Source organism: Mytilus californianus, unplaced genomic scaffold (genome assembly GCF_021869535.1).
Source record: "Mytilus californianus isolate M0D057914Y unplaced genomic scaffold, xbMytCali1.0.p SCAF_9, whole genome shotgun sequence".
NCBI lineage: Eukaryota > Metazoa > Mollusca > Bivalvia > Mytilida > Mytilidae > Mytilus > Mytilus californianus.
This window is the reverse complement of record NW_026262745.1, coordinates 88,959,894-88,984,962: the sequence shown is the minus strand read 5'-3', so window position 1 is coordinate 88,984,962 and position 25,069 is coordinate 88,959,894. Positions and strand designations below refer to the sequence as shown.

The 25,069-nt window shown below is 32.2% G+C and overlaps 1 protein-coding gene and 2 long non-coding RNA genes across 4 annotated transcripts in view; all 3 read left to right on the top strand.

Annotated features, from left to right (window-relative positions):
* LOC127716004 (transcription intermediary factor 1-alpha-like) overlaps positions 1-25,069 on the top strand; it is a 431,824-nt gene that overhangs the window by 246,092 nt on the left and 160,663 nt on the right. The window lies entirely within an intron of this gene.
* LOC127716031 (uncharacterized) lies at positions 647-4,614 on the top strand. Its single transcript, XR_007988711.1, has 4 exons — positions 647-1,867; positions 2,425-2,552; positions 4,176-4,314; positions 4,547-4,614. It is a non-coding gene; the product is annotated as an uncharacterized LOC127716031 (long non-coding RNA).
* LOC127716025 (uncharacterized) lies at positions 17,340-19,168 on the top strand. Its single transcript, XR_007988706.1, has 4 exons — positions 17,340-17,677; positions 18,261-18,388; positions 18,734-18,872; positions 19,095-19,168. It is a non-coding gene; the product is annotated as an uncharacterized LOC127716025 (long non-coding RNA).

Here is a 25,069-nt window from a genome sequence, read left to right as displayed (position 1 = left end):
CTATTAATTAATAATGAATAAGATAATCTAATTTCAGATGTAGTTTATGCGCTGTGTAAGAAGTTACAGATTGAAAAAACAATCTATCGAAGAGCATCAACGCAATGTGCACATATACACAACAGACGACATTTTGTCATACCAAGTCACATGAAAACGAAGGAAATTGTAGGTGAGTCTGAACATTAGGTTGCAGGATAAATAAAGAATAAGTCTGTAGTTGTTTCGATGAAGTCAGAAAAAATGATGCCGGCAATAAAAAAATAGAGTGATTAATGGGTATCTCCTTTTATCTTTATTTGGTTATAAATTTCTGTGATATGCAACCATGGGGTTGCGTGTTTTAGCCGAATGTTTACATAAGGGTGCTTTGTTCCGTTCGATAATTGTGCATATTTTTTTTTTCATTTATTTTCGTATTAAAGTGCCGTTGTATATCGTAGTACGTTCAAATATGCAATATGATTTTTTTGTTTTATTTCATGTTACCTTTACTGCCATTTGCAAACGACAAACATAAAAATACATGTATCACATATCACGCAACAGCCGCGTTCGTAATTAATACAATGACTTGCCATATGCATATTAGTTGTTTTATTATAAAACAGTGATTTCCTGATATTTTAAGCATCTATCAACAGAATGAAGAGCATAGCAATTTTCCTTGCTTTCTTGGAATGTGTAATAGTTACCAGTTTAAATAAACAAAATGGGATCAGTTTATCTTTGAATGCACCAAATAAGATACCAATTCGTGGTTTCTTATTAGATAATAATGATGACAAGGTTTCATCTTCGATATTGAAATCGATTGAAAAAATGATGAAATCCCAACAGGTCCAATTAAACAAAATAAAAGCAGCTTCGAAGAATAATAACCACAGCGTTTACGCAATTAAATCCAAGCTCACAGATTTTAGTAAAGCGGTCAATGGTTCGATTAAAAAGGTGAAGGATTCTCAACAGGACCAGTTTAACAAAATATTAGCTGCTTCGAAGGTTAATAGCCACAGCGTTTATGCAGTTAAATCCAAGCTCACAGATCTTATGAAAGCGGTCCATGTTTCGATTAAAAAAGTGAAGGATTCTCAACAGGACCAGTTGAATAAAATAATAGCAGCTTCGAACGACAATAGCCACAGCGTTTCTGCAGTAAAATCAAAATTTACAGATCTTAGTAAAGCGGTCCATGGTTCGATTAAAAAAATGATGAATTCCCAACAGGACCAATTGAACAAAATAATAGCAGTTTCGAAAAACAATAGCCACAGCGTTTCTGCTATTAAATCAAAACTAACACATCTTAGTACAGCGGTCCATGGTTCGATTAAAAAAGTGATGGATTCCCAACAGGACCAATTGAACAAAATAAAAACAGTTTCGACGAATAATAGCCATAGCGTTTCTGCTGTTGAATCAAAGTTCACCGATCTTAGTAAAGTGGTTCATGGTTCTATTAAGAAAGTGAAGGATTCCCAAAAGGACCAGTTTAACAAAATATTAGCTGCTTCGAAGGTTAATAGCCACAGCGTTTCTGCAGTTTAATCCAAGCTCACAGATCTAAGGAAAGCGGTCCATGGTTCGATTAAAAAAGTGAAGGATTCCCAACAGGACCAATTGAACAAAATAATAGCAGCTTCGAAGGTTAATAGCAACAGTGTTTCTGCAGTTAAATCCAAGCTCACAGATCTTAGTAAAGCGGTCCATGGTTCGATTAAAAAAGTGATGGATTCCCAACAAGACAAATTGAAGAAAATAATAGCAGCTTCGAAGGATAATAGCCACAGCGTATCTGCAATTAAATCAAAGCTCACAGATCTTAGTAAAGCGATAAATGGTTTGAAAAAAGCAACTAAGAAATTTGGTTTGTATTCATTTTAGGATAAAGTGTTCAACAACATTTCAATCATTGCGTACAAAACTAATTTATATGTATACGATCTTGTGTTAATGCTACTATTGAATACAATGTGCTCAGGTAACTTTTTGAAAATGTATTCTGTCTATTTAATCACAACATCAATACGACATCTTTATGCATCGTGTTAGAAATACTATGAAAATTCGTGATCAATTAAAGGATCAGCATGTAGAAGTACTATTCATTTCTTGTTTGTTCCGATGATAATTGAAAATAATTGCAATGCTCGATACCATAAAGAAACACGTTTAGAAAAATTGTGAATAAGAGTGACACATACATATTCAAATGATATTGATTTTTAGTATGATTGAACCAGATAATACATTTTTATAGTATTTTTAAAATCGTTGTAAAACTATTTAGCAATGTATGATATTTACTTAATGAACAAAAACTGTTTTTGAACGACAGAATGTAATAACACAAATTTCTGATCGAGTCTTTTAATATCTTTTGTTTTTTGTCACTTTAAATAAATGATATTATTTATATTTTAGAATACATTGGATGTTACAAAGATGACAGTGCCAGACATCTCAAACATAAAATTTATAGCTTTGGGAGTTCTATAACCTTAGCTAAATGTCGTGAACATTGCAAATGATATAAATACACAGGCTTGCAGGTAACACTGATTTCACAACCATCTTTTAAATGTAAAACATTAAATTACGTCAAATGAAATATGCATTTGCATTCAGCTTTTAATGAAAAAAAAAAAGATTTTCTTTAGATATCTATTTCTCAAACGTTAGAAAAATCCATCCGATATATCTTAAATGAAACACCACAATGATAAAGTTTATATGTCGTGTACATGTTAATATTTTGTACAAGTTATTACTTGTACAAACATTTTGTTCAAATAATTATTTTTATGATGCCATCATACAAGTTATTACTTGTACAAATACAATTGTACAAGTAATTACTTGTACAATTTTTGTTGAGAAAAAGATAATAACTTGTACAAATCATTATTCTACCTAGGCCTATTTGAAAGAGCGAACGCTGACATAAAGAGTATGATGATTTCATGGACACACGAGAACAACAACTCACACTGGTCGGAAGGATTAAGATATGTGCAATTTAAAAAAAAACAGATATATTAATAATCATAGTAATAATGAAAACCCAACTGTCAGAGAACAATTGAATCTTTCCATCGATTGAAAATAAGATAAATCAATTATTCTTTATTTTAAAAATGATTAAAAAAACAAAAATTCAAAATATGATAAAAAACAAACAAAATAAATAACAAACAAAAAATATTTTCAAAAATAATAAAGAATATTTAAAAAAAAAATATACGAGAACAAATAGTCAGCTTTCCTCCTGGTGCTTCAGTTTTTTCATCCAATAACACTGACGTTCATGATATAACTCATATTCTTGCATAATGCCGTATGTAGCAATAACACCAATATTGTCCAGTATTCCAAATGTTTTCCGACAGTTTATCTCTGTTTTATCGATTTTTACTAAGCAAAAATAAAAACAAACAAATAAATAAGAAAAAATAGTAAAAGAAAAAAATAACCTGAGAAATGACAAAAAAAAAACCCAAAATAACAAACCTAAAGAAAAGAGTTTTTGAATAAAACATTTAAAAAAAAAAACAGAAGATAGAAACAAATTGAACTCAAAGATAGTTAGTTGTACAAGTTATGATCTTTTTCTCAACAAAAAATGTACAATTATATTTGTACAAGTAATAACTTGTATGATGGCATCGTACACGTAATTACTTGTACAATTGCTATGCATATTTGTTTGTTTGTTTGTTTGTTTGTTTGTAGAGTCCATATTATTGTGTTGGTTAAGTTTCTATATTTAGCTTGGAAAGTTTTTATTTTATTTCAGGTCCCGCGCGCGTCTCTCACGCCAGATTGAGACGTCACGTGACGAGGGTTTATAATAGCGAAAAATATTTATTCCTTTTTAGGTGGAGACGTTGGACAGACAACATGTATATCGACAGAATAACACACAATGTATTTCTTTTGTCATTGTAATTGATGTTGTGATCAGAGTTCACGAGCAGTGCATGCTTTGGATTTAATTGATCCTGTGTAACATGTACACGACATATATATAATTCGCACCACTCTTGCGTATCGTTTTAGGAAAAAGTGTTCATAAATGTACCATTCCATACTTTTATTCATTCCGGCTTTTTGATACATGTTATTTGTTCATAGCATATTTAAATCAGAATGTACATATTTTTTTACTTTTTCAGTTTAGTACATACTGTTTGTGTGGAAATATACTAGAAAACAAAAAGTATCCAAAAGTAGCGGAATCAAACTGTAACATGGCATGTGTTGGAGAATCTAAACGAATGTGCGGAGCTAGCATGACAAACTCGATATATCTAGGTAACTTTGCAAACTTCTATCTATCAGTAATGATATTGCATCAATCGTTTTTTTTTTTCTTACATATAAACCAGATATGTTTGTTTAATGTACATTGGTTGTTTTGATTATTTTCATTTCTTAAAAGCTTTACACATGTATCAATTCAGAATAGGAATTTCATTATGTTAAAGTTACTGTTATTATACGTTTTGATATGTTTTAAATTATGATGCATTTATTTTGTTTTCAGTCAAACCGTTAGTGAGATGAGTAAAAGACACAGAGGATCAGCATCAAAATAAAATAATTGCAATTTAACTTGTTTTTTAGTAAACTTACTGTTTGTGTTAAAAATGAGCAATGCTTGAAGACATAATATTTTCCATACATGGGTGGCTTGAAATACATATCTGAGGGTTGCTGCCTTTTTGTCTTATGCCCAAAATCTCTTTTCATTTATTACATTAAATCAAACTTAAGAGAAAAAATAATCTTTCTGTGTTTACCAGATTCAACTACAGTAACATTACACGATTAAAATCTATAAAAATGTACCTTTAATTGATTCTTGATCCTTATCATGAGATCCAATCTATTCTGAATAAAGTACTCCATCGGCTGTTTTTGGTACCATCAATGTCCGGTATACAGGGATACATGGTTGTTTTTATTAGATACAGATGCTACTCTTAAAACAACAACTGCCGAGTTTGATACTCGTAAGTCTGCAAATCGTTTGCTCAAACTGGAAGGGTAAGATGCGCGAGGGTGATCTGTCATTCTTTATTGAATTTATCTTTTAATTTGAAAAGAAGACTAAGAGTATGTTTTTGTCAGCAAACACTTAATTAGATACTAGGAAAAGGCAAATAGTTCAATTAAACGGAACTGTTAATGTTGTTCATTCTCACTGTTATTGGAAGGTCTTCAGCAAAAAAAAATTACTACATCTCAAACCTAAGGTCAATACCGCATCAAGTGTCGAAATGCCTTGAAGGCTGCTTTAGGTGTAATTTGTTTTAAGTATTTGACATCAGGGGCGAATCCAGGATAAGATTGTAAACCCAAAAATGTTTTACCTTAAAATCATATTTTTCTGAGTTTTGAAAAGTACATCTACACTAAATTCGCCCCTGCCAATTCCGTCCGTCTTTCAAGTTTGTTAATTATAACCGAATATGAATGTGTTAGGATTTTAATGTATCATGTGATCATATGTAGGAAGGTAGTGTGTCTGTTCAATTAATTGAAAATTAGTTTATTTTCTTTATTTTAAGAAAGTGGTTTATAATGCTCAATACGTCAGTGTCTGTGTATTATATCTCGAGCTCGGTCTTTGTCTTTGTTTATGATTGTTCCTTTACGACAGACCGATGGAGACATTTCAGTAAATAGTATTTAAGTTTGATATTTCTCATTTCAAAGTCGACATACTCATTAATTTCTAACTCGATATGTCTTAGTTCCTAATTTATATTTCTCAATTTCAATTCGGAAGTGAGAAATGTCAACTTGGAAGGTAAAAATGTCAACTTGGAACTGAGAAATATCTACTCTGAATTCAGAAATTATAGCATGCATTTATTATTGCGATTTTTTATAAATTAAACAAAAATGCGAGTTTAATTATTGCGATCTAGGGAAAAGTTTCTTACATATATATGTATCATATATCATAATGCGAGTTCTTATTATTGCGACTCGAACACGCCCGCAAAATCGTGGGTCCGTGACTGAATTCAAGTACCTACGCCTTATTTTTAGCCTGGATGTTTAGTATTCGTCTTGTCATTTGATAAAGTAATGCTGATTATAACGTGCACAGTTTTCTCTGCTTTCAAAATCTTTCTGTTTGAATCCGTCCTTGTATTCTTACTACAACCAGAAACTACTTGTTGATATATTTTTTAGTCAATGATTGAATTTAGTAGTGTCAATCCCTGTATAATGTCAAAGTTCAGGTGTGATCATGACCCGTGTATATAGCAAACCCCATACACCGTTTGGTTGAGCAACTGACAGAGGCGGAACGTACAGATTAGGTAACAGGTAACAGGTACCTTGGGACGTCAAACAATTTCCCGTAATGCAATTATTGCATATAAATAAAAAAAAACTACTATACAAATTGAATAAAAAATATTACATTAAAACGACAAGTTATACCAATTAAATAAAAAAAAAATTGTATTTGAATGACAAATTATACTATTTGAATAAAAAAATATTGCATTTAAATGAAAAATACCATTCAAATGAAAAAAATATTGCATTTAAATGAAGAAAAATACCAATTAAATAAAAAATATTGCATACCCATACCGTATTGTCAGCCATAAAAGGCCCCGACATGAAAATGCGAAACAATTCAAACGAGACAATAAACTGCCTGAATTATAACAAAACAATTTACGAAAAAATAAATATGATAAACATGAACCCTTGACAATCGTTGATGCATTTCACTGATAATATTTGAATCACACAGATGATAATCTCCAGAGTTGGACATTATTTCAAAAGATAAATAAACTGATGAATATATAAATTCCCCCATATAATAACAAATATTAATATTTGAAACTGTAAAGAAGTCTGTTCTTTGAGTCTATATTTCATACTGACCAGAACTAAAATATCTAAAAGTCTCATTTCACTTTACTTTGAAAGTTTTAATATCAGATAGATAATCTACTTTTGAAACTTTTTCATTGTTCAGTGTTCAAAAAGATATTTTGTCAATGCAACCTAACATCTGAAATGTGGGCAATAGACGGAGCGTGACAAATAACATTAATGTGCGTGCTTCTGACTACATCATAGTCATATTGGCCAATATGACTATGATGTAGTAAGATATATATGTGATATGCAGGCGCTGCTCAAATCTTTCTACATACTAATGGAAAGTTCACAATTGGGAAGGTAAAATAATCTCTTTTGTCGTAAAGTTTCGTTCTCAACAAGCACTCGTTGTCAATATCTAGCTAGATGTAAATAAAAAATTCCAATACTATAGACTGAGGTTCAAAATTGTATCTATAAGTCATTATTCTGAAAATTTATATGGTCAGAAGTAATGTATCATATAATCCATAAAGTAAAGCAATAAAATGTTATTATATGCAGTAGATTTGTTTGTCTCGTAGTTCTGCATAGATAGCAAACACTGTTACGTTATAATTGGCCTACACAATTTATTTTTGTTACTTTTTATTTATATGTACATATTAATTGGGTGTTCTTGCATTATAGTTTTTAGCAATTGTAGATATACACATCACCATGTGGTAATTCAGGTTAAGGCTTTTACATATGTTTTTTTTTTTACTTTTTGTACATCTACTATTATAAAACATTGAACCGACAACGGATCAGTCCTACAAAAGTCAGCCAGATCACCTTAAGTATGTGCTAGACTTGCCACTGAACAAATACTGCTTTTTACTTGACTTATTAAAGTAGGTCGGTGCTAGGGGCCGTCTTAAACTTGCAGTGAGGTGAGATTGTTTTGCTCCGTGTTGAAGGCCTCACTGTGACTTTGAAATGAAGAACAGCAATAAAAGCGCTGTTCCTTTGCTTTTTGTGTTTGTTTTTTTTTTTTTGCTGTGCATGTACTGGTTTTAGTGTCATGGATGGATACCCTATATCCTTTCTTTTTCTACTACAGCGCTGAGTGGGAGTTTGATCTTATCTTATCTTATCTTAAAGCGTTTTGTTATTTGGAGAATAAGAGAAAATGGAGGTTAACAACTTATATAGATTCAACACAATCTAGGGTTTGGCATGTCATAAAATTCCCATCTATTGATTTATAATGTTTTTTTTATTGTTTTTGATGTTGAGTTGCTAATCTTATGACGTATATCCACATATCCTTTTATTCATAAGGGGTATTCATGTACATGACTTTAATATCGACAATACACTGACGTTCTTGGCACATTCATTAAAAGGGTATTCTTATTTTCTTATTTTGACATGATTTAGATATATGTAAACGAAGGTCACTGTCCTGATTTAAGTCATTTCACTTAAGCCTATGTTTTGACGGCCGAACATTCACCTATAGTTGAATATTTGTATAAAATATGTGTGGACTGTTTATTTGCTGCAAACGACCATTTTTCAAATAAAATGTTCAATATAAATAAGAAGATGGGGTATGAGTGCTAATGAGACAACTCTCCATCCAAGTCTCAATGTGTAAAAAGTAAACAAGTATAGGTCAAAGTACGGCCTTCAACACGGAGCCTTGGCTCACACCGAACAGCAAGCTATCAAACACATTTGTAAATATGATAAGTTGTTATTGAGATTGTCTTACATGAAGCTGTTTTCGCATATTCATTTCGATCTAAAATTTTAGCCCAATACCAATTTTTCCCTGATTTCATGGTTCACAACAATAAAATAATAATGCTAGAGGGGCAATGTATACTTCATGTACTTTGGACACATATTTTGTCCCTCTTGAATGTTTTGTTTTCTGAAAGAGATTGGCAATACGTATGGTTGATCCATGTAAGTAAGGCTTTAAGTACATCATTTTAACATTGCTGTCCCAGTTGGATAGTGGCAATGTTTGCAGTTATCCGGGTTCCTAACAACAAATGATACAAGATAAGGTAAGAGAGCCTTTAGCAAGGAGTCAAGTCAATTGTCCTGTTATACATGATTCTGTGCATGTTTCTTTCAATGTTATTATGGCCTTAAACTATCTTTTGATCTGTTTATGTTCGGGTGGCCTTTAATTCATTTATTTATAAACAAAGTATTTAATGTTTGTCAAATCTTAGAAATTCAAATGAAATAAAAATATTCGAATATCCATTTTTTGCCAAGTTAGCATGTCATATATATTTGGAATGTCAATCAAGTGAAAGCAAAATGTTTTCATTTGAAAAATATGTAGATAAAACAACTCAGTAGATTTGATAAAAATTATATATATTTCATTTGACAGGTTTGAGAAAGGAAGAAAATGAACAACAATAACTATGTTAGTTCAGATCAGTGATGATAGCCTAGGTTCAAACCGTCAGTAAATACGTTAAACTTAACCACAACCACCATTGTACATGTATTTTAGCTATATTAAAAATAAAATACAAATGTTGTCAATAGACAAATCAAGTTATGTAGCTTTTAATTTTTGAAGCCTACACTATCTGTGTATCTCTGACGTGTGTGTTGAAAAATTACTAAAGAGTCTTTTATTTGTAATTTTGTCAAAAACAATTAATAAAAACTGAAAAAAAAAAAATCAACTAATTAGTATTTAATGAATGTCCACTCCGATTTAGCACAATAACCAGCAGTTCAATATGGGAATGAACGTGTATGACCAGTCCGGAAAATACCATTTCAAAAATTTGTTTATTATGTATACATGTATTTGTAGATTGAATAATCATCATTATAATTGTATTAACCTACTGTTTCTGTATTGGCCCTGTTATAGATTCGAAGATAGATGTGTTAGCCCCGATACACTTTTATTAAATGATTCTTATTCTTCGATTAAAAGAGAGGCGAAGGATACAAAAGGGACATTCAAACTTATAAGTCGAAAATAAACTGACAACGCCATGGATAAAAAAGAAAGAAAAACAAACAGACGAACAACAATACACAAAACAAAATAAAAAACCAAAGAATGAGCAACACGAACCCCATAAAAAAACTGGGGCTGATCTCATGTGCTCCTGAAGGGTAAGCAGATTCTGCTGCGCATTTGGCACCTGTCGTGTTGCTCATATTAGTACAAACCCGGTGATATGGCTAATTCGGTAGGTCACATTCGGGGGAAGGGGGTGACATTGTAGTTACGACAATTGGAACATATCCGTCGTCATCTGTAAAACAGATATTCCATAACGGTCAACCAACTCGTGATTGCGTCCGTAAAATTAACGAAAGGATTTTGATTTTTGATTTTGATTTTTGGTGTTTTAACGCCACTTTTAAGCACCGCTTTTGGGCTATTTCGTGGCGGCCAGTTTTTATTGGTGGAAGAAGCCGGAGTGGCCGGAGAAAACCACCGACCTTCGATAGGAAAAGTGACAATCCTAGTCAATTACGATTGGAGTCGAGTGCACCCGCACAAGCGGGGTTCGAACTCACAATCTCAGTGCTGACTGGCTAGTGATTACAGTAGTAACTACTTAGACCACTCGGCCACCGAGGACCCTTTTACGAAAGGATGATTTCAACTTCACCACTTGGAACTCTTGGTTTAATAGCTCCCTTGTGAGCAGCAACCCTCTATCAAGGAAATCATGATAAGAAACACAAGCCCTGGAATATCGTATCAACTGGGAGATATATACTCAGTATGCAGGCGCTGCTGGAATGTTGCTACATAGAAATGGAAAGTTCACAATTGGGAAGCCGAAATCATCTCTTTTCTCGTAAAGTTTTTTTTTCAACCGACTGTCATTGTCAATTTCTAGACGTAAGTCAAGATATGAGGCAGACTTAACTGTATCTGTTGTATCCTTTATCTCAAGTTTGATAGGATAGATGCGTTCAACATAGTCACCATATTTTGAATTATTTAGTGAGAGAACATCATCTATATAGCGGAAAGTAAAGTTAAAGGATACTGCTAAGTTCTTTTCTTTCTTCCTAAGAAGTTCCTGCATGAAGTCAGCCTTATATGAATACAGGAACAAGTCGGAAGAAAAGGAGCACAGTTGGTTCCCATGCCGATTGTTTGTTGAAAAACACGTCCTCTAAACGTAAAAAATGTGTTGTCAATCAAGAAATCAAGAATCTTGATGATGTCAGTTTCAGAGAATTTTTTGTTTGAATCAGAGTGATTTTTTACAAACTACGATTTATCCATCCTAAGACAAGAAACTTGTATCTACGTAATCCATTCTTTTTTACGAAACAAAGCATGACCAACTCTTTTAATTTGTCTTTTAGTTTGGAATGGGGAATACTTGGGTAAAGTGTAGAAAAGTCAAATGTTTGTATACCATTGCAAGATGAAAGAGTCTTAGATTGTATGTGGTCTAAAAGATCTTTGGGGTTTTTTAGTATCCAAATTTGATTCACGCCACCCCTAGAATAGCTGGTTTCACAATAACTCTGAAGCCCGGCTTTGATTGCTGATAAACCTGATGTTAATAATTTAGAAAGAGGTTTTGTGGAGCACTTTAAGACCCAGCAATATGACGTTGTGTGTAAGGACACTTATGTAGTTTGTAGTTTAGGGATCCAATACAGTGAAGTAAGATCCAGTTCTTCATCTTTGGTTAAAATTCCAAAGGAACAGAGAACAGACCTATGATTATCCAGGATTTTCTCCTTGGTAAGTGTCGTGGGGGTATCTGTTGAGTTCCCAAGTGAATTGTCAATACCTCGTTCATTTATCAAGCAGTTTATGTAATGTGATTTATACACAAACACGACGTTGTTTGGGGACTTAAACCGAGAAACTTAACGTGAAGAAGATACAGGAATTCATAATTTAGAACTTGTCTTTTTGCAGTCACGATGCATTTTTGTCAACATTGAGAATTTTCTGATTTTCTTGCCAAATTATTAATCTATGCTTATTTAATTCATTTATTCTAGCAAATAAAAAGTAGCTGGAAAGAAAAAAATCATACATTTTAACCATTCTAATCATTAAATCGTCTGCCCTCTGATGATTAATAAACGGAAATGAAACAGTAATAGTAAGCAAAAGATTTACTCGGAAATGCTATAGGAAATTTCCATTTCAAATCGTTATAAAACACTGAACATCGTTTAACCTTTTTTTATGTTTTGTTTTTAAGTTACAGAATGTTACAAAAAAGTATTTTATGTATACTCATGATAATGATAGGTCAAAAATTGAATGAGGCTTGACAAATTGAAGCTGAAAGTGAACGTCCCGTATAAGCCCATAACCCATGGGCTAAACGGCTTTTTCGGTATTGGACCGGGCCGAACAGCAATATAAACTGATGATTTGTCTCAACAGGGCGACGTCATCAGTATTTTACTTGCTGATTTATCCGTATTAGGGCTGATTGTATCATAGCATGCAATAATGCAGTAAACAACTGTTTGTTTGTATCATCGCATTCAGCATGTTTCAAATATCCAGGTGATGTTCACTTCACGAATTGCTTGTAATTAATAATAAATCATCACTGCGACCAATCGCTAATATAAGACTTCTCATGTTCAGAATGTGATCCATTTTCATGATTCTACAACAAAAGTATATAAAACTGACAATTAGAAATACCTGATATACATTGAAAGAGATTTTCCATTTTAAGTCTTGTGTTAATCAATTACCATATCATTTAAAAAGTAACATCGCAATGCAAAGAAAGTAGACCTTATTGACGTCTTAACCGTACACCTATAGAATTAACAGAAACGTCATTTTTAAGACTATACAACAAATGAAAATTACATTGATAGGAAAACTGGAAAATGCTATTAACATAAAATGATGAAATAACCTTTCATCTATCTAGAAAACAGGTTTAGCCAGCAATAAATCAAGGTTCAAACTGCCATTTTCTAAATAAGGAAATGCTTGTACCAAGTCAGGAATATGACAGTTGTCTCCCATTCGTTTGATTTGTTTGAGCTTTTTATTTTGCCATTTGATAAGGGACTTTCCTTCGTGAATTTTCCTTTAAGTTCTATATTTTTGATATTTTACTTTTTATGGCATTATATTAAAATGCAGTGTGTTATGTACGCGGAACATAATTAATTGAAGTTTTAGTTGAAATCCTTCAAAATGGAAGGAGTTTCTTTTTCAAGAGTATTATGTCAAAGACTGATAAGGAGAATGAAGAGTTGACAGATGCTTAGACACAACAGTATGCTGTTATATAAGCTAACACATAGATATAAGAAGATGTGGTATGAGTGCCAATGAGACAACTCTCCATCCAAATCAAAATGTATAAAAGTACGGTCTTCAACACGGAGCCTTAGCTCAAACCGAACAGCAAGCTATAAAGGGCCCCAAAAATTACTAGTGTAAAACCATTCAAACGGGAAAACCAATGGTCTAATCTATATAAAAAACGAGAAACGAGAAACACCCATGAACCACATAAAAAAACGACAACCACTGAACACCAGATTCCCGACCCAGGACAGGCGCAAACAAACGCAGCGGGTCCAAACGTTTCAATGGTACCAAACCTTCACCCTTTTTCCGAAACAATAGTGCAAGGTGCAACATGCCAAACCGTTATGAAATACCAAACAATCCAAGAAAAACAATATGCTCGAACAAAAATATCAACCATTTGCAATAACTTTAGACACAGGTAAATGAAAATAATTTTGTTGTTATGTATACGTGTACAGTTCAATTAGAGAAAGGAAATATGTTTACAAAATAAATAACTTTGATGTTCATAGTAGGAAGTGAAAATTTATGGTAATACCAAACACTTATCAAAACTGGTATATAGACAATATATAACCCTGAATAACATTAAATAACAAAAAGGCATTACAATTAGTATCAACAGGTCAAAAAACCAAGAAAGTACGATTTGAGAGTACTCGCAGTTACTGACAGCCAGTTAAAAGCCAAAAACAATTAATAATAAAAAATCATGAATCAGAGACTAAAATCAACTAAAACACATCCCAGGGATTTAGTATTTTAACGTCATGGACAGTCAAAGAAGACAAATGCCTATTTAATTTACTTGAAGTTTTTACTTGCGCCATGCAAGTTTCTTCTGGTAATATACAGCAAGTAATTTGTGCATAGTCTTTCAATTTCTTCTGTTTTTCTTCTGTTGACATAGTTGTATGTTTTCATAGTGATTACGATTATAACACAATGTTGACTGCTGTATCCCAATTTTTGACATATTTACCTATACTGTCTGTTTTTTTTGCTCACAAACATTGTTGTCAATATAATGGAATTATATGCGACTGTCATACAAGTGAGAGGTTTAGCTAGCTATAAAACCAGGTTTAATCCATTATTTTCTACTTTAGAAAATGCCTAAACCAAGTCAAGAATATTACAGTTGTTTTCCATTCGTTTGACGTGTTTGAGCTTTTCATTTTGCCATTTGATAAGGGACCTTCCGTTTTGAATTTTCCTTGGAGTTCTGTATTTTTGTTATTGTACTTTCTACTTGTATTTTATACTTTTTTTATTTGTAAATGGATTGCTGTATAATTTCATTAAAACCCAAATACCATTTTACCCATATAGTTTAAATGTTATGTTTATGTAAATCATGTTTTAAACATGTTAAACCTCAGATTTCAATATTCCTGAGCTTTGAATTTCACTTGTATTTTTTTCTTATGTTTTTGCTTTTTTTGCCTTTGTGTTTAAAATCAGAATTGAGTTATTCCCATAGAGCAGAATGATTATAGCCATAAAAATTACAACTTCATGTAAAGCCTTCATGCAAAGATGAGTACTACCTTACGCACCATTTGATAAACATCAAACGTATCCTTCTGAATTCCATACTTTTATTGATAATTGTCCTAGTTATTATATTTGTTAAATGCCAATAAACAATGTATGCAGAAGTTGGGCATACATGTATGAAAGTAGACAAAAGGTACGAAGTAGTTGAACACAAAATATGTATAATTTCAAATGGGTATTGAAATGTTTTATTCCATCATTATCCATACGTTTGTATTCTTTATCAATATTTTAAAATTTATATGTTTGAATCTTCAAGAAAGGTTATGTAAAAGAATATGAGTATCCAAAATTCATATAATACATAATGTTACCCCTTTCCAAAGGTGCCAGCTTCTCCTAGCTTGCATCAAATACAGTTTTGTTATTTAAAACAAAATGTAAAAGTAAAATAGCTGTATCAGTTCAAGAACTACCTCTACATTTAAGTTTACTCAAGAAATACAAAAAACTTCATTTACAAAAATAATGATAATGATAACAAAAAAAGATGTGATTTTTTATACATGAAATTGCACTATTTCATTCACATTTCTGGTGTTTTGATTATAACAATGTGTGCGAATGTGTTTTATTAATTATACCAAGGATTTGTATATAAAAAATCCATGATTACTCTTATTCGAGATTTGGGTTTGAGATGCAATTTACTGTTTTGTAGGAAGCAAAGCTGTGGTTGATATTATATATTCATGACTTAAACTAGACATTTCAGATAAATAATGCTGATGTCAACAATAACTAGATTATTTCTAGACAAATTTAGAAAGATGAATTCATCAAGAATTTGGCGAGCAATATTTAGAATATTCCAGAATATAAGGAAGATGTCAACACTGGTTACATACATATTAATTATGTCAGTAATATGTCGTGAAACTTTCTCTCCAGTAAAGTAAATTCAAAATATCGAGGAAATATTTTCAGAGAATAACTGGTCAGTTCACTAAGCACTCTGAAGCGTAGGTTGCATAGTTGTTTTACAATACAAAATAACATATCAAGAATATATTGCGTGTTAATTTTATTGATATCATATTGGATTACTACATCAAAGTTATTTTCATATATAGCATATCAAATTTACAGATCGTAATTTACATCGACTTCCTTGTTTGAAAAAAAAACCCAAGAAAAATCCATCAACATGTTTTTATGTGAAATACTTTTTTCTAGGAATCAACATCGTTGTTTTTTTTACAAATCTTCAAAATAATTACATTAATAAATATTACAGGAATCATTTGTTGTGTCGTATGCATACAGTCAAGTATTTATATAATAATAATGAATGTATTGAGTAGCACAATGTAACTGCACTGTCAGTACGGTTCATCTGACAGACAAAACACAAAGCATATATCATTGAAAAAAATAGATATAAGATCGATTTTTTCAAACTTACATACCAACATAAACAAATCTACATAAAATGCTATCCGTCTTGACAATATTAATATTGGTAAGAATATGTCAAAAGATAGAGTAATTCTCATTACCAAAAATACAGCAACCATGTAAAAAGTAGTTTTAGCATAAAGTGATTCTTCACTACGTCCTGGAGTATTTGCAGTTCGGCATAGCTTTATCAGGTCCCAAAGAATATGCTATTGCAAAAAGTAGAATTGTGTAGCGTTCATACGACTTAGATGAAGTTGTTTAAGCCGCCGGATGGATGAAATAAGCTTTCTCCCTGTGCTCATATATTATGACAAATAACTTTAAACCAACATATGTATACCTGCCGAAACGATTTGACGTTGAAAAAGATAAATGGAGACAAAAAGCCCTAACCTTCTTTGAAAACAAAATAATTAATAAATCGTTCATACAAGATAGAATAAACAAATTCGGGCAATTACTATCAATAGATTTATATAGTTCGACAACATGTAGGTTATGAAAAGTACAAATTTATAACCATATTAATTGGTAATAATAATAATAAGATAATCAACTTTCAGTTGTATTTTTAAGCGCTGTGTAAGAAGTTGGAGATTGAAAACAAACATATCGAAGAGCAACAACACGACCTGCACATCTACACAACAGAAACATTTAGGTCATACCAAGTAACATGGACACAAAGGCAGTTGTAGGGGCTCCTTAAATTGAAGTAGTAGGATCTTGAAAAGGCCATTAGCTGTTTCAATGAAGTCAACAACAAAAATCATGCCGGCAATGAGAATAGATTGATAAATGGGTATTTCTTTTCATCCTTATTTGTTTTACAATTAATTGTGATATACAACAATGGAATTGCATGTCTTAGCTGAATGTTTATATGAGGGTGCTTATCGATTTGTTCCGTTTACTATTAGGGCATATTTTTTGTTATTGTATTTTCCGTTTGAAAGGCCGTTGTATATCGTAGTATGTTCAAATATGTAGACAGTGTCTTAAATGTATTTTCTGTTCATTATGAAATCTCTCTTTTATTTCACGTAACCTTTACTCCCATATGCAAACGACAAACATAGATATATCATATATAACGCAACAGCCGCGTTCGTAATCAATATAATGACATGCCATATGCATATCAGTTTTTCTTATTATAAAATAGTGATTTCCTGATATTTTCAGCATCGACCAACAGAATGAAGAGCTTTGTAATTCTAGTTGCATTCTTAGAATTTGTAATAGTTACCAGTTTAACTAAACGAAAAGCGGTCAGTTTATCCTTGAATGCACCGAATAAGATACCAATTCGTGGTTTCCTATTAAATGATAATTATGACAAGGTTTCATCTTCGAAATTAAAGTCGATTGAAAAAGTGATGAAATCCCAACAGGTCCAATTGAACAAAATAATAGCAGTTTCGAAGGATAACAGCAAGAGCGTTTCTGCAATTAAATCCGACCTCACAGATCTTAGTAAAGCGGTCACTGGTTTGCAAAAAGCACTAAGGAAACAGGCTAATTCGGCTAGTGGTGGTTTGTATCCATTATAGAATAAAGTTTGCAACAACATTTTAATAATTGTATACAAAACTAATTTATATGTATACGATTTGTATTAATGCAAAATGAATACAATGTGCTCAGGTGTTTTTTTTTTAAAATTAAGTCTGTCTATTTAATCACAGTCTCAATACGACAGTTTAACTATGACGATACATGTTTATGCAAAGTGTTAGAAATACCATTGAAAGTTCGCGATGAATTAAAGGACAAGCGTTTAGAAGTACAATTCGTTTCTTGTTTGTTCCGATGATAATTTGAAGTAATTACAATGCTAGATGTAAAGATAATAAAGAAACACGTTTAGAAAAAAAGACGAATAAGAGGGGCACATACATATTCTAATGATGTTGACTTTTTAATATGATTGAACCAAATAATAAATTTTAATAGTATTTCGTAAATCGTTGTAAAACTATTTACCAATGTGGAAGATTTACTTAATGAGCAAAAACTACGGTTGAACGATAGAAAGTAATAACACAAATTTCTGATCAAGTCTTTTATTATCTTTTGACTTTATCACTTTAAATACATAATATTGTTTATATTTTAGGATACATTGGATGTTACAAAGATGACGGTGTCAGACATCTCAAACATAAAGTTTCGAGCTAGGGGAGTTCTATAACCTTAGCTAAATGCCGTGAACATTGTAAAGGATATAAATACACAGGCTTGCAGGTAAAATTATTTTTACAACAAACATTTAAAAGTAAAAAATAAGATAACGTCAATTGAAATATGCATTTGCATCCAGCTTTAAATAATTTTTTTTTTAGATATCTATTTCTCAAACGTTAGGCAAATCCTGAGCAGTTTAGAATAAAACACCATAATGATAAAGTTTATATACAATTGGCACAACTCTTGCGCCCCTGCTTAGAATAATATATGCATATTTTTGTTGACAAAAATATTCATACCATTCCATACTTTTATTAATTCAAGCTTTTTGATACACTTTAGTTGTTAATACCATATTTCAATCATTTTGTTCAGAATTTAAATCTTTTTGAAATTTTTCAGTATAGTACATACTGTCTGTGTGGAAATGTACTAGAAAACAAAAAGTATCCAAAAGTAGCAGATTCAGAGTGTAACATGGCTTGTGCTGGAGAAAAAACTCGAAAATGCGGAGGTGGCTGGAGAAACTCGATATATCTAGGTAACTTATAAAAATTCTATCTATCAGTAAAGACATACCATAAATTGTTTATTTCTAGATATACACCAGATAATTGTGTTTAATGCATTTGTTTTGATTATTTTCATTTCTTAAACGCGTTACAATTGGATCAATTTAGAACAGGTATTACATTATGGGAAAGTTACTGTTTTATACCTTGTGATTTGTTTTGAATTATAATGCATATTTTTGTGTTTTCAGTCAAACCATAAGCGAGATGAGAAAACAGAAAACACACAGAAGATCATCATCAAAATAAAATAATTGCAATTTTATTTGGTTTTTCTTAGTCAGATTACTGTGTTTGTTAAAATTGAGCAGTGATTGAAAAAGTAGTATTTTTCATAATCAGGTGGCTTGAAATAATTGTCTTTTTGTTGCTGTCTCTTGGAACCATCTTTCTGTGTTTACCAGATGTATCCACAGTAATAACACACGACTGAAATCAAGTAATATGTATCTTTTATTGCTTTGTGATCCTTATCATGTGATCCAGACTATTGTGAATCAAGTACTACATCGGCTATTGTAGATACCATCAATGTCCGAATAACAGGGATATATGGTTGTTTTTATTGTATTGATATACTACACTGAAATACAACAACCGTCGAGTTTGATACACGTAAGTCATCAAATCTTTTACTCAAATTGGAAGGGTACGTTGCGCGAGGTTAATCTGTCATTCTTTATTGAATTTATCTTTTAATTGGAAAAGAAGACATAGGGGATTTATGTATCAGCAAGCATTTAATTAAATACCAGGAAAAGGCAAATAGTTCAAAGAAGCCGAACTGTTAATGTGGTTAATTTTGGCTGTTACAGTGTAATAGAAGGTCTGCAGTAAAAAAAACTACATCTCAAACCGGTGGTCCATACCTCATCTAGCGTCGAAATTCCTTCAAGGCTGCTATTAATGTAATTTGTTTGAAATATTTGACATCAGGGGTGGATCCAGGATTTGTTATGTGATCATACGAAGGAAGTTAGTGTGTCTGTTCAAATAAGTTTAAATAAGTTTATTTTCCTTATTTTGAAAAAAAGTGGTTTATGATTCTCAATACGTCAGTGTCTTTGTATTGTATCTGGAGCTCGGTCTTTAATCTTAGTTTATGATTGCTCCTTTACAAAAGACCGATTGGCCCATTCTGTTAATAACATTTTTCATTTCAAGTTTGATATTTCTTATTTCAAGTTTGACATTTTTCATTTCCAATTCGACATACTCATTAATTTCCAACTCGATATGTCTTAGTTCCGAATTTACATTTCTCAATTTCCAGTTTGAACTCAGATATGTTAAATTGGAAGTGTGAAACGTCAACTTAGAAGAATGAAATGTCAACTAGGAAGTGAGAAATGTCAACTTGGAACTGAGAAATATCTACGTATAACTGAGACATGTCTATGTGGAACTGAAAAATGTCACATTCGTAGTAAGAAATGTCAAAATGGAAATAAGAAATATTGAAAATAAAATGTCTTTCAAACCCACTTGATATCATCAAAACCTATGTTCACATGAATTTAGAATGTGTAACATATTAAAAAGAGCCACGGAAGACAAAAAGGTATCGACATCATTGCTTACGTGTATGACAAGTGGTTTTGGAATAAAGGTCACCGGATAACCTCAGCGAGCTTGAACTTTCCAAATTGTACTGAAAAAATTGTGTTCATATACACAAAAATGTTAGAGCATTTTGAAAGGTCGTATACAAAATAACGCTCCCCTAATTATAATCGGTATCATCTAGTAGTTGCTTTGTCCGTACATCTGTCCGAAACAAACGTTTGGTGGATGATAACTAAATAAATTGGTATTAAATGTATACAACAGATATAAACAAAGAGAAGCCTATCGGTTATTTGGTCAATGAGTCAGATCGTGAGGTCACTATTAATAAAATCGATTTTTGAAAAAAGAACAATGGTTTCCGAAGGATTATTTTCAATTTAGTTTGCATTGTTACTATAGAAAAAAGATTTATAAAAGGACCCCTTTCGATGTCTAGGTTAAACTCTTAAAAGTCAAAGTCCATGTAGGAGAACAACAAAGACACCTATCGAGTTTAAGGTTAACCGTTCAAAGTTGCTGAACTCAGCTTTAATGAGTTTGAAATTTTATTATCTTGGCATGTAGATAAAACTATGGCTTACAATTTTGTCAGAACATTTTAATTTGGGATGATCCAAAAGACTTGTCGGGTTAGACATGACAACGTACATCTGCATCAAAAACCGATGACTTAAAAGGTGTTTCTTTATATCGTTTGTCTCGAAGACATGGCGAGTTTGCCGGAGTAAAGTTAACCCATGGTTCAAAGTTTTGTTAAGAATGAATAAAATCTCTTGCAATATCAATTGTTATAGCACTTTGATTAGACATATGCCCTAAAATGAGTTTTCTATATATTTTTTCTGATATTTTTGGTTTCTAGATAACCTATTAATTTTTGCGTGTATACTCTCAGAAAAATAGCATATAGTCCTCACATAGTTGCGATGCTTATGAATGATGACTCAAGTACGATATTAAAGATTGTGAACACGTTTGCTGCATGTGATACATGACCGATTAAAGTAATTGCTTGCAATGCCTACCAAAGCATACAATTTTCCACCTCATACATGCAGCTAATAGTGTGTCTTTCTATGTTGTGATGTTACACTATTGTTTCAGGTAGGATGAAGGTTTGCGCCTATTAAAACGTTTAAACCCGCTGCATTTGTGTGAACCTGTCCTAAGTGAGGAACCTGATGTTCATTGGTTGTCGTTGTTGATGTGGTTCATGGGTGTTTCTCGTTTCTCGTTGTTTATATAAATTGAACCGTTGGTTTTCCTGTATGAATGGTTTTACACTAGTCATTTTTTGGGGCCCTTTATAGCTTGCTGTTCGGTGTGAGCCAAGACCCCGTGTTAAAGGCCGTACTTTGACCGATAATGGTTTACCTTTACAAATTGTGACTTGGAATGAGAGTTGTCTCATTGGCACTCATACCACATCTTCTTATATTTACTGACTAATGTTTACTTTCTCTAAATACCTGTGGACAGTGCCAACATTTGCCTTGTTGGTGTTTGCAACTATTATTTCATGCGTATTTCAAGTAAAGTTTATGAGGGTTTTGCCATTTTTTTTATTAATTCTAAATTAAGTTTGAAGTTCAATATACGTCATTTAGGCGGCAGCCACATAACTCAAAAGAACCACACAGATATATAGAGGTCAACCAACCGTCTCATAAATTAGGAAAACATATATATTCCAATATGCTCAACTCTGAGTCGCCCGGAGTCTAGAAATCTTGGTACAAGTTTTACAGAATTTATGAGAGATCTGCCCTGAACACCAAGGTTACACGCAAGAGGCAATTTTGTATTCGTTACAGTTGCAGTTACATGATATAATGGATACAAGAGCAGGATTTTCGAGTCCTTATGATGCATATACTAAAAGGTTAAATATTGCTTTGGTGCAGTTCCTGTTGTTCAATATTTCACAGCATGTGTATTTAACGATTCTTTAACATAAATTGGACTACCTCTTTATAGTGAATTTTCAGGTATGAATTTACAGAAAAATATTAACTTAAACTGCAAAAACAGACAATTTATATATTTAATGTCTGAGATTACGTGATACCTTTGACATGTGTTATTTTACTGATGCAATGGTATCCGGTTTATTAGGAATCGTAGGGAACGGCCAGGCGCACATAGTATACTGAACTTCATTAGCAACGTTGTTGAATATAAAAAAAGAATTAATAGTTGGGGAACTTTAGGACAGTCAATGTTTATTTATAATATAAATATTTTGAAGATAGCTGTAATATTTGATCAATACACAAGCTGTTGCACACAATCTGACAGAAAACGTAAGGTGTCCATTTAGAACGATTCAGGACTGTTAAAGATTGATACTTTCTTACATTTATTCATGGTGAACTGTGGATGTATTATTATTTGTGGGATACCAATGTCAATGGATTTCGTTGGAAAAGGTGAACCACGAATTTAAACGCTCAACAAAGTACCCATTTTCGTTAGGCTTGTATGCATAATTTGACAAAACCACGATTTTAGACATCCACTGAATTACATTTTCCCTAAATCCACCAAGTAAGAACACAGGGAAAAAATTGAATCTACAGTACATCATGTACGTGGTATATGGGGTTATGAACTTAAAACTTGTTACAAAATGACCTGTACATCCATACATAAAAGTGAAAACGATTAAGTTATAAGTCACTAATGCTAGTGTTGAGTATATCACTATGAAAATATTAATTAACTTTAGTAGTAACTAATTCACACTCCTAGTCCAAAAAACATGTCGTGAAGCTTATGACCTTATGGTTTGCTTAAATGCTTTCTCCTGATCTAAAAAATAATAATATACTCACAGCAGATGTCATCATAATTTGGACAACAATGTTTATCACTTGACGGACTTTTGAGAGCAAAGTTAAGAAAACTCTTACTTCAACCTCTGTGTTTACAGGGTAGTGATACAGGAGTTCGACTACTTACAACATTCGGTTTCCGATTTTTGATAGCATATAATATTCCTTTACACCTCTACACCTATTGAGAGTAAAAAATTATCTATTTCACAACGAAATTTCATTTCACTTTAAAAAAATTGTACACATTTCCTGCATTGTCGTGCATTTTGTAGGAAAGAAGATTCATTTTTATCTTGTATTTGGCAATGTTTTTTTTTCCAGTTATTAACAGGCCGAGTACATTTGTTTATTGGCAATTTGTACATTTTCCCTTTGATCTTACTGCCTTGTATATTTAAGATCATGGACAGGACTTGATACTCGAAAATATTAGGCAATGACGTCATGTATCAGTGCAGCAACCTCATGTGCTCAAGTCCTTTGGGAAAAACGATCCGAACACAGAACCTCAAAAGGTATTAAAGCTACGCCTGTTCAATTATTACAAATCTATAAACAACACTTGCTTTAGGGTTTAATTGAACCATGGTTGTAGTTACCTCTTGTCAATTGATCCCCAAGGATAGTTGTATTACTGGCACATTTTCTTATTTCTATACATTGACTGAATTTATGTGTTTACATAGTTGATTCTCACCAGGGAATAATCTAAATTTTGACCTTAACATAGGAATAACCCAAACTGATATATAATAACCTTACCTGCATTTTAATGCATCTGTCCTATGTCAGAAGCCTGTTGTTCAGTGGTTGTCGTTTGTTGGTTTGGTTCATAAGTGTTTCATTTTTCTCGTTTTTTATATAGAGTAGACCGTTGGTTTTCCTGTTTGAATTGTTTTACACTAGTCTTTTGGGGACTTTTTACAGCTTGCTGTTCTGTGTGAGCCAAGGATCCGTGTTGAAGGCTGTACTTTGACCTATAAATGTTTACTTTTTACACATTGTGACTTGGATGGATAGTTGTCTCATTGACACTCATACCACATCTTCTTATTTATATTTACAAATAGTTTTGATTTTACAACATCAATCTATAATACTTAGTGAGAAAACGTTATGATTGTTGATCGTTTGCTACATATCCCTTATTAAACTAATGGTTTTCATTACGTTCTCCAATCTGTATTGAACTAAATTGAACAGACATGACTGTTTTCATATTAACACAAAGTAGTGTATTCGAAAACAAAGTTGTTAAAAATAGTATGTGCAATGTGGACCGGGAAACTTCAACAAACTTAGGATTATGAGGAGCAACCGATAGCTTAAATTGATGTACGAAAAAACTTTTAATTACATTCCGATTAGTTATGCGGACTTTGTTTGTCTAACGAATGGCCTTGTTGTTCCGTATTCAAATTCTTGAAACATTTATGAAACCACATTTGTAAAACAAGTGAACTGAACCAATTGACTTGTGAAGTATTGGCATTAATATATCAACGCTACACATACAGAAATATTACGGGTACCAAATGAGGAACAGAATCTGCCTATCCTTCAAGAGCACCCGAGATCATCTCCGGTTTTAGTGGGGTTCGTGTTGCTCAGTCGTAACTTTTCGATGTTGTGTTTTTTGTACTGTCCTTTGTATTTTGGTCTTTCTTTTTTTTGCCATGGCTTTGTGAGTTTATTTTCGACTGATAAGTTTGAATGTCCCTTTGGTATTGTTTTGCCTCTCTTTTACGACAGAAAACTGA